The sequence below is a fragment of the Patagioenas fasciata genome, chromosome 2 (assembly GCF_037038585.1).
Source record: "Patagioenas fasciata isolate bPatFas1 chromosome 2, bPatFas1.hap1, whole genome shotgun sequence".
NCBI classification, from domain to species: Eukaryota; Metazoa; Chordata; class Aves; order Columbiformes; family Columbidae; genus Patagioenas; species Patagioenas fasciata.
In genome coordinates this window covers 97,200,698-97,211,746 of record NC_092521.1, presented here as the reverse complement: position 1 = coordinate 97,211,746, position 11,049 = coordinate 97,200,698, and the positions used below count along the sequence as shown (strand labels likewise).

At 53.3% G+C, this 11,049-nt stretch overlaps 1 long non-coding RNA gene across 1 annotated transcript in view; it reads right to left on the bottom strand.

Moving 5' to 3' along the window:
* The window catches only part of LOC139827218 (uncharacterized), a 376,663-nt gene that overhangs the window by 312,719 nt on the left and 52,895 nt on the right, over positions 1-11,049 (bottom strand). The window lies entirely within an intron of this gene.

The following is an 11,049-nucleotide window of genomic DNA, read 5'->3' as shown; positions in this document are numbered from 1 at the left end:
CTTCTCTTTAAGTCCACTCATTTGTTTAATCTTTGCCTAGACCTTCAGGAAATGGAAAACCAAACTCACTACGGAGAAGTTCAACACAACAACCCACGCCAAATCAAGGCTACCAGGTAGGAACCCGATGACAAGGATCACTCACGCAACTGCTACCCTATGACAGGGCTGCCCCGAACAGATCACCCCCAAGGATTCAGTCCAAGGCAGAAACTACTCAGCCGGCAAACATTCCAAAAAAACAAGCACGTTTTGCTTACACACCTTACAGCAAGTTTTCCCTCAGGAAACACAAAATGAAACAGCAACAACAAGCAGAAATAATACTCACAAGCCTGTAACATCTTCGACGGGATTTTCCCGCACCGGCCGACACCGCCGGACCCGGCGGGCACAGCCGCTCCCCCCGCTCCAGCTGCCCGCCAAGCGGCGGCGCCGAGCGCGCCACCCACGCGTGCCCGCAAGCGGCCTCGTCCTCCCCGCCCGCCCGCCCGCCGGGCACAGGCCGGGCCCCAGCGCAGCCCCGCCCGGGCACCGGGAGAGCGCGGAAGCGTCGCGGCGCCGCTTACCGAGCGGCAGCAGCAGCTGAGAGGGGCTGCTGCTCGCCTTGGCCGCCATGCTGGACACAGACCCGAGCAATCGCTACCGCCTCCCGCAAAGACCGAGCCAGCAGCCCCGACGAGCGGATGGCAGAGCCGTCGCTCCTCGGCCCCGCCCCGTGTGCCGGTAAACGCGGGAACGAGCACTGTCTCTTCAAACACCTTTTGCATTCTTCATCCTACAGCACTAAAGAAATAGCAGAATCCCTTAGCACAGGATAATTGTGCAATACAAGTGCCAGGTTTGTCGTGCTGGTAAAAGATATTGTCAAAAGATGTGCGGCTGTCGGTCTTTCCTCAAGACAAAAGGCAAATGAGCTGGTTCCATCCGAGGCGAGGCGAGGCAAACCAAATGCAAGCACTGACAGCACTGCAGAGCAAAATGGCCCCGCGACGGGGCCCTCGTGGCCCTGCGGGCCGCCATGCCGGCCACCGCAGCGTTCGCTGGGGACGCCGCGAGCCTCTGTTGTGGCAGTTGGAGCACAGCCGTGCCAGCCGCGCCAGCGCTCGGAGAGAAGAGGCCGCAGCGAGCAGAAGAGAGAAGAGGAGGCTCACGGACCCCCCGGCCCATGGCTCCGCCGCCCAAGAAACGGCGGCAGCCTGTCGCGAGCACCAGCACCGCCCACAGGCGACAGGAGGAGCCGATGGAGGTTGACCCACCCCGGGAGGAGGAGGAGCAGCCCATGGACATCGACCCGCCTCGGGAGGAGGCGGAGCCGATGGACGTGGACCCGCCTCAGGCAGGGCTGCTGGGGCACAAGAGCAGCATGGGCGGGCAGCCCCCGGCGCCGTGGTGCCCGAAGCGCCGCAGGACGGCCGGGGGCTCTCCCAGAGCCCCCAAGCAGGCGCCTGGGCACAAGCGGCGCCGCCCCCGCAGCCGCCACTAGCCGCCTCCGGGGCATGGGACGGGATGGGATGGGCCGGGCCGGAGCAGCAGCCGCTCTGGAGCCGCAGGTGAGCCCGGCTTCCCAGCCCGCATCCCCGGCCCTCATGCCGGGGCATCTCCTCTGCCCTGGGGCCTGGGGAAGAGGCGAGGAGAGTCGCTGCCATCTTCTGGTCGGCAGCCCCAGAGCACCGGGAGGAGTCCTCAGGAGCCACCACAGACGGCCAGGACACCCAAGGGCAGCGCTGGAGCTGGAGCTTGCCTTCAAGGGAAAAGGTTTGCACATTGCACAAATAAGTCAGACTTTTTCTCCTTCTCCCTGTAGACGTGTATACAGACTCTAGAGTTAATAGAAATGTGTAGATATAGAAAATAAAAACCAGATATGTGCGTGCGTGCGTGCGTGTGTGTGTGTGCACAGAAGCCCACTGGAGACGGCCAGAGACCGTCGGGGACCGAAGGACGCCGCTGGAGGACATCGTCGGAGACCAAAGGACAGCGTGGGATCTGCACCTTGCCTTCAAAAGAGGAAAAGTTTGGAGACAAAACCTTACGAGGTATGCTTTGTATTCAGAGCCTGGTCTTTTGGAACCCTTCTCTTACTCCTCTGATTGGCTGAGATTCAAGGGTCTCGTTTACTTCTGTGTTCTCTGCTCCTCCTCTCCTTCCCCTCTTGCTGTTTTCCTCCGTCATCTCTGTTGTGTCCTCTTGTTACGTGCAGTAAGTTTCATCTCTGGCATTTTGTTTTCTCTGCCCAGGTTTGCTCAGGAATTCTTGACAGGACAGTTGGAAGCAGGATTTTCCAAAGTGTCCTTGCCCCCAAGGTCCGTCAGGTGAGAGGCCTTTGGGCACTCTCCCAAGTCCAGGAGATGGCTCCAGCGCAAGGTAGGACAGGCTAGGCTAGGATAGGATAGGCTAGGGCTTGGGCAGGTCCTGGGAGGCGTGAGCAGCCTGTGGGACAAGGAGCCAGGTCTGGCTCACATGCTCAGGGAACAGCCGATCGCCAGCACTGGGGTCAGGAAGGAATTTTTTCCCCCGGGGCAGATTGGCACTGGTCCCCGGGGGTTTTTTTGCCTTCCTCTGCAGCATTGAGCATGACCACTTTGCAGAGCTCCTCTGGGCCCTTTTGGCTCGGATCCTGCCTGCTGCTCAAGCACCAGGAAGATGGCCTCTCGTGCCCTGCAGCTGGGGGGAGGAAGGCTTTTTTTTTCCCCCAGGTGGGACAGCGAGTGTCTCCGGGGGTTTCTTGCCTTCCTCTGCAGCGCTGAGCACGGCCCCTTGCCATGGCTTCTTTGGGCCATTTGGGCTGGGTGCCTGCTGCTCCACAAGCTGGCCCTAAACTTAGCTAGAACAGCACTCCCAAACCAGCATAGAACAACTCACCTAAAGCAACCTACAACAGCAAGCAACTAACCGACCTTCAAGAACCTAAAATAAAATAAAAAGAAACACTTTGTATCCATTGTGTTTTGTGTCCTTGAAAGTGTTTTTTAGGAAAAAGAGGAGGGAGGGGGGAGAGAGAGAGAGGGAGGGAGGGGGAGTGAGGAGAGAGGGATAGGATGGGGAGGGTGGGACAGAGCGGGGAGCGCGGGAGGGTGGGGGAAAGGGGGGGGAGATGGGGTGAGAGACAGGGGATGGGGGGGAGGGGAGATGATAGAGGGAGCTACCATTTTAAGGGTTAACTAAACATATCATGGGTGCCTACTAACGAACTACCACTTTAAGGCTTAGGCACACAATAAGTGCTTAGTTTAGAGCTTTATGTAGACTTATGCTAAGAAAAACAGAACCCCCTCGAATGCCAAGATAAGAAGTTTTACTGCACCCAGCTGTAAACTTGAGGAGACGAGATAACAAAGATTTAGAGCAAAAGGGGGCGCCAGCCTGGTTTCAATCGACTTGGCAGCTTGGGTCCCAGTCAATTCAACATAATGAGCCAAAGGTAAAAAGTTTACTGTGAGGAAGCTGAAGGAGCCCTCATCCAAAGACCCCTCCTCAAGACCACCAGATGGCACTGCGCAGGCGCAACAGGGAGCTGTCTAGGAGGAGACTTTGCAAATTATGACCTGGGACTCATTTTAATAAGAAGCGGGGAAAGGTTATGAATAAGTATAGGCGTTCCTGGGGTCACTATGAATACCTAACACCTTGCTGTATTTAAACACACCTCGTAGTGTTAGAAGGTGCGCATGAATGGTGGAACGATCCCCCTTGCGCCCGATATCAGATAAACACACCCGCTTTATAACCTTGCACGTTGTAAAGTTTTATGACTTTCTAGGTTGTAAAGTTGTTTCCACGTATCAATTTTGGCCACCACGAAGGCACAAGCTCTGCCCGGCTGTGCGGACCGCCTGAGAGAAACGGACCTCCCAGACGTGTCCCGAACCTTTTATTTCAGAGGGGCTCCGTTCCACTCCGGCTGGTCACCGCGGGGGCAGACGACGACTTTTTGAATTAAGCGGATAAGGTATGCTTCTGTTTTACTGTAACGTGGGCCTGTAACATGGGGGGCCAGCAACTGGCGACGGAAGCCTCCGCATGGCCAGATTCCCCATATTGCTGTAAATGGGCACCTACCTAAGGGGGCTACTGACTTGACTCCACCAGAAGGGGGTCAGCTGCTACCGATTTTGGGGGTAGATCGAGTAACCCTGAGTGAGCCTTCTGTTGCGTCCCGGTTATGAGAGCCAGGATGGACTTGCTAATGACTGCATGGAAGTGGGAGAAGGGTAAACAGACTCTCCAGTCATGGTTCGAGTCCCACTACAATTGTCAGGGGTTCGAGTCCCCATGGCAATTGAAGCTTTATAACATCTTAACCCCTCAGGATTGATTAAGAAGTTTTTGTGCCCGGTACTGTGCTTTGTGTGAATGAGTGCTTGAGATGCCGTCTGAGTGCGAAGCGAGTGCGGAGCCCTGATCCACGGTTCCATGGTCTCCGCGAGGAGATCGGGCAGAGGTGGACAAAGCAAACGATAGGTGTTTGTTGAACTAATAGCTAGCTTGGTAATCGTGTGTTATCTTTATAAGTGCCCCGGCATTCCATGTCTGTTGTAATAATCTTTAGTGTACAACCATCTGTACGATGAGCAATTTAGCTTTCACACGAGGTAAGAAATGCTGTTTTGGGATAACAGTTGTAATACCCCAGATGAGGCACTAATAAAAGCCTTGCCCAGTCCAGCTTGCTGAAGGCAGTGGGGGGGGATGGGTGCCGATGGGGCTCCAGCGGGCACTGATCTGTTCTGTCAGGGAAACCCAGCGGTGCCTCTACCCAGCTGAGCAGTGAGTGGCTTAAAGGTGCAATGCTAAAATCCAGATATTGTCTTGAATGAGTGCAACTGTGATCTGTTTGCATATTTGAGCTTGGTATTTGGTCTGCATGTCTGAGATGAGTATTTTAGTTTGCATATTTATATCTGGTACCAAAATAATTTTGTTTGGGGAGACAATTACAAAATGAGAACCGGTTCCGATACTAAAGTACCGCCTTGCTCCCCCTTAGCGTGCGTCTTTACACATCACAGTAAATGAGTGGGGGGAAGTGAATGTGAAATTCTGGCTTAGCTGTATTGCAGTTAGTGTTGTTCTAGGGATAGACCGAATTGGACCTAAACTAATGTAAGGGATTGATGCTTAATATGCTGTTTATTGACATCTGTGAGAAATTACAAAAGGTAGGAGCTGAGGGTTTATAGTTGCAGGAATTAAATGAAGAGAGAAAAAGGGCAAAAGGAGCCCAAGCCTACGCTGTGAAGTTCGAATAGAAATTTCAAGGCCTGGCAGCTCCCCGTCGATAAGCTGTGGCGGGAAGAAAAAAGAAATAATAGAAGAAGAAAAAAGAAATAATAGAAGAAGAAAAAAGAAAAGTAGGGAGCTGACTGCGCAGTAAAGCGGCGAAAAAGGGGGGGAGAGCGGCGGCTGCTGGAGCTGGAGGTGCAGCTCCTCTCCTCCTGGCTCGCCGCCCGCGGGGGATGAAGCGGGGGGGCAGTCGCCGCCGCTTGGCCCCTCCGTCCCCTGCTGGGCTGCTTGGTTGTGCGTAACGCGCACAGAGCATTCGGATTTATTTCCCCTTAGATGTACACCTTCTGACCCGGGCTCAGAAGTAGGGATGCAGCAGTTAGTGTTGTTATTTACAAGTCAGTCAGCAAACGATATTCTGAAAGCAACAGAAAGTCGGAATTTGGAAACACTGTTACATGAAGCCTGGAGAGTATTTAGTAACAGGGAAGAAGACCGTGGGAAGGATAGGTATCTGCTAATAGCAGTACTACAAGAGAGTAGGGAACTGAGAACTGGAAGGGCTGGAAGGTTTCCAAAGCCTTTAGAAGGAGATCGGTGTGCACGGTGCGGGGAAAAAAGGTCATTGGCACAATGAATGTCGAGAAAGGCGCAGAGGAAGTAGGCAAAGGGAGAATCGGATGGTAGCAAATGTTGAAAGAGACGGACGGAGACCTGGGGAATCCACCCTAGCGAATCCACTGGTTATAATGAAGCCAGGGAAAGAACAAAAACAAGTGAAAGTTTGGTAGATACAGGAGCAACATTCTCAATTCTCAATGCCAATAAGTAATGACTACATAGTAGTAAAGGGAGCCACTGACCAAAGTGAAAGAGCGTAGTTTTGTGAACCTTTGAAATACAGATTGGGTAAACAAGTAGGCATTCACAAACTTCTGTATACGCCTAACTCCGTGAAAGCTCCTTTGGAAAGAGACCTAAAGCTCTACCCGGGTGACTGCATAAGAAACCTGGAAGGTTAATATACAGGGTGTTTTCAAAAGGCGGACCCAGTTTGAAGTCACTGCATCTCTGCAACCACAAACTATCAACTATCCTCTCGATGTTGTCCATACGGCAGGTGATGGGAATACTGCGCATTTATAAAAAGCTTACTAAAACCTGATGAACCATTAAACGGCTCGTAATTTTTTGTGTAATTGTAACATATTTGGCCCATCTTTTTTAAACGCTCTCTAACTTCCAGCGACCTCCTTCCCCCGCAAAAAACAGCCCCCTCCCCACATCGCACCGCTGGAGCAAACAGCGCTCTGCCTCTGAACAAGCCCCCTCCACTTCCTCGCTGGGCGGGGGGAAAGATGGCCGAGGCTGGGCTCTTCCCCTCCACACCCCGGGGCACCCCCTGCCCTTCCCCTTGGGGCTGCGTCGCCCGCCGCCGCTTGGGCGAGCCCCGCGCCGAGGAAGCGGCGGGGGCGACCGGGTGCCGGCGGCGGCTGCGGGGAGCCCCGGCGGTCCCGCCTCCCCCCGCTGACACTCACGGGCGCCGGGGCTGCGGGTGGGTGCCGGGGGCTCCGCGGGGCCGCCCGCTTCCTCCGCCTCCTCTTCCTCTTCTTCCTCCGCCTCCTCCTCCTCCTCCCCGCGGGGCCTCAGCACCGCGGACAGCGGCGGCGGGGCCCGGACAGCGGCGGCGGGGGGCGGCTCGGTGCCCACCCGCACCAGGGCGCGCCGCGGCCGGCCCAGCGCCGAGCTCACGGAGCCCACGGCCGCCCCGCGCCGCCCGCTGCCCCCCGCCGGTCCCGCCTCTGCGCGGGCAGCAGCCCCCGGCACGGCCCGAGCGCCGCTCCCCTGGCCCCACCTCCCCGCACGGAAGAAAAGCTCCCGCTCCGGGCGCGGCCGAGCCCCGCCCCGCCTCACCGGGACGTTCTGTTTCTTCCCCCGCCCCACGCAAAGAGTGTGGGGAGACAGGAGCGGAAGGACCCACCCCGAGCACCCCCAGACCGGCGCGCCCTCCTCCACCCTCCCCAGAGAGCCCCGTCCCAACCCACAGGTGTCGGCTGCGGTGCGTGAGCGCCATTGGCACCAGGGAGTTCACGGCACCGTTTCAAAAGACACATTCATGCTGCCCTTCATCCTCTTCATAATGGAGCGGGAGTAAATCCAACACTTTTTGCCCTTTCTTAATGTCCTTATTTGTCGTTCAGCATTGTCTCCTGGGACCAGTCAGAGGGTTCTCTGCTCGCAGACGGAGAGGCAGCACGGTGGTATCCAGTGGACTCAGCACTGTGCGCTCTGCTCTAGCCGACCCTGCCTTTCGCAGGGGGCTTGGGCTGAATGATCTCCAGAGACACCTTCCAACCTCAACTGCTCTGTGCTATTAGACATTACAATACCATGTACCATGCTATATTGATAGCTTGTAACTGCAGAGCACAGTACTATAGATACAGTCCCCAACTATAACAGCATCACTTGCAGAGGTCTTGTACAATCCAGATGCAGCTCTGAGCTGCTGGAGGTTTCCAAAGCCGACGTTAATCTCGCAGCCGTAAAACAGATGTCGTAAAACTTCACCAGGGCACTGCAAGTTGTTAAGGCACTTCAGTACCATCCTAACTGTGATAGATATTTCCTTAGATGTTTAAAACAACAGTAGAACATAGATACGCTTCCGTGAGCATATTGTCCCTGTTTCTGCACCTAACGGCTCAGCAGTACTGACTAGCAACACAAAAGTAACCGGCTGCATCCCTACCAAGAACAGAAGTCAGGTAATTGCAGCCTGTAGTCCCAGGCTTGTCTGGAAAGAATGTGCCCCTTTCCCAAGCAGTTCTGTGCCTCAGAGCTGACTGCCGCCAGCTGCTCTGCTCTCCTGTTACAGCGAGATCCCAAAGCAACTCGACACTGACGCAATAAACTGCAAATGGGAATTTCTTTGCTAGGGCGGTCTGCCTCTTCTGGATGAAAACAGTGCCACTACTGCATCGGAAAGCAAGAAAACAATGGCACACGCAGCCTGTTCTTTTTAACCCTCTGCAACCATTCCACTAACTTTTTTTTTTTTTGTCTCAGTGTCTCTACCTGTATTTTCTTCTTGATTCTACTTGCAGAGAAGACAGTTTCAGCACCAAGTAGCATTTCACAGAATCACAGGATCACAGAATGTTAGGGATTGGAAGGGACATCGAAAGATCATCCAGTCCAATCCCCCTGCCGGAGCAGGAACACCTAGATGAGGTTACACAGGAAGGTGCCCAGGCACGTCTTGAATGTCTCCAGCGTAGGAGACTCCACAACCTCCCTGGGCAGCCTGTTCCGGTGCTCGGTCACCCTCACTGTGAAGAAGTTTGTTCTCAAATGTAAATGGAACCTCCTGTGTTCCAGTTTGTACACACTGACCCTTGTCTTACCATTGGTTGTCACTGAGAAGAGCCTGGCTCCATCCTCCTGACACTCACCCTTTACATATTGTCGAGGGTTAAGATTGCGGGGTGACAATCAAACCCTGGCAGATGTATTGTTAACCTCCTCTCTCCCCCACTTCCCCCTTTTGCCCCTCCCTCTCCCCCCTTCCCACTCAGGACAGGCGATCGGGAGGGAAAGAAGGACAGAGAGAAGAGAGTTGGAAAAGTTAAAGATGTTTTACTAACGCTACTGATAAGAACAGAGAAAATAATACAAAATATACAAAACCAATCTTGTAAGTCTCAGCAACTGCAGAGCCAGCACCCGAAGTCCTGGATTGGACTCTGTAGCCAACCGGAGCTGGATTCAGTCTCTCACTAGGCCTCAGTTCACAGGGACGACCAGCAAGGTCCTCTCCTAATGTCAGCCATGAGGAGAAAAGGGAAAAAAAAGGCAAAAGGGACGAGATCCTCGTGATCTCCCACTTTTATATGAAGTATTCACGTGAATGGAATGTTATACACCGTTGGTCAGTCTCTCGGACATCAGTTTCTCGTTGCCCCTCTCGCGAGATGTCCATCCGTGCTTACCAATAAGTTTGCATTCCATTGCTAGGTTTAACCAAAACATGTGTTGGGTTCTCCAGGAAAATGCAGCTAACATGAAGGCTTTAGCTGACAGGCAAATTCACTAAAAAAGAAACTTGTTTTTAACAAAACCAGGACACATATTTATAAACATTAATGAGGTCACCCCTCAGTCTCCTCTTCTCCAAACTAAAGAGACCCAGCTCCCTCAGCCTTTCCTTGTAAGGGAGATGCTCCACCCCCTTAATCAACTTCGTGGCTCTGTGCTGGACTCTCTCCAGCAGTTCCCTGTCCTTCTTGAATGGAGGGACCCAGAACTGGACACAATATTCCAGATGTGGTCTCACCAGGGCAGAGTAGAGGGGAAGGAGAACCTCTCTCGACCTGCTAACCACCCCCCTTCTAATACACCCCAGGACACCATTGGCTTTTATGGTGACAAGGTTCAGCCGCCAGGGCTGTTCCCTGCCTGAGAGCACAAATATTTCCCTGCCGAGGGGAAGGGCCAACTGCAACGGGATGCCCTTTCCCTCCACCAGATGACAAGACTGCAGCAAAACCCAATAACTTTTCAATTCTTGTGAAAGAGGCCAGAGAGAGACCAGCAGACAGGGCAAAGCACTGACTATGCAAATGCTGTTTGATCTTTTGGAAGACAAGCGGGGCTGCTGTGGCAGATCGCCAGCACTGGGGTCAGGAAGGAAATTTTTCCCCTGGAGCAGACTGGCACTGGTCCCCGGAGGTTTTTTGCCTTCCTCTGAGAAACAGACAACCTACAAACACACAACCAGTCTCAGACAGCACAAAGCAACTGAAAACAACAAACCCCAAACAACCTCAACCAAGCTAAGCCAAATGACCAAAAAAACCTAAACCACCAAACAACCAAAACCAAACCTACCAAGAAACCCAAACTAGACCACCTATTCAACCTAAATCACCAGAAAACACCTCAACCACCTCCAACAGCCTACCCAAATCAAATCCCCTAAGCCAAACTACGCAAAAACAACTAAACCAACCTCAACCAAACCACCCGAACCAACCTCCACACAAACCCTTCAAGCAACCTCAACTGTTGCTTTTTCCATGCGAGCCACGGAACCTGCCACACCAATATGATGTTCACAGAGTTCACTTTATTGTCGGACCGGGCTAGCTTTATAGCAAAGCTGCCCTTTCCTCGCGCCCTACTACTATGTGATTGGTTGTAACTCGTGTTATACAATAACATGATAGGCTGCATGTACTGTCCACGCGCTCTGCACGCATGTGTCCAGCGATTGCTCACTCATTATTACCTTCTAATGGTGCTCCTTTAGTTTCTTCTGTCTCTGGCTTCACCTCTCAGCCAGGCTGGTGACAACCCCATCCCCCTGGGGCGGGGGGGGACTCGGCCACTACACTCAACAATGGAAACCAAACCTACCTAGACCAACCTACCTAAAAACACAGACATCCACCAACCTACCTAAACTGCCTGCTGAAAACAAACAGAAACAAATCAAACCAACCTCCAATAACCCACCTAAAACACCCAACCTCAAATCATCTAAACAACCTCAACCAAACCACCTACACCAACCTCCAGCAAACTACTGAAAACAACCTCAATGAAAACAACTTCACATACCCCACACAAAACAACCGACGGAGGACAACTTCAACCAAAAATCACCTACATCAAGCTACCTGAACCCACCAGCCTTCAGCAACCAGCCTCCCACAACCACCCTCAAAGAAGAACCTGCCTCAAACAAACCACCTCCAACCACCTCAACAACCTCAACCAAGCTACCAAAACCAAAAACCTCCCTCCACCAAAACAGCCCCT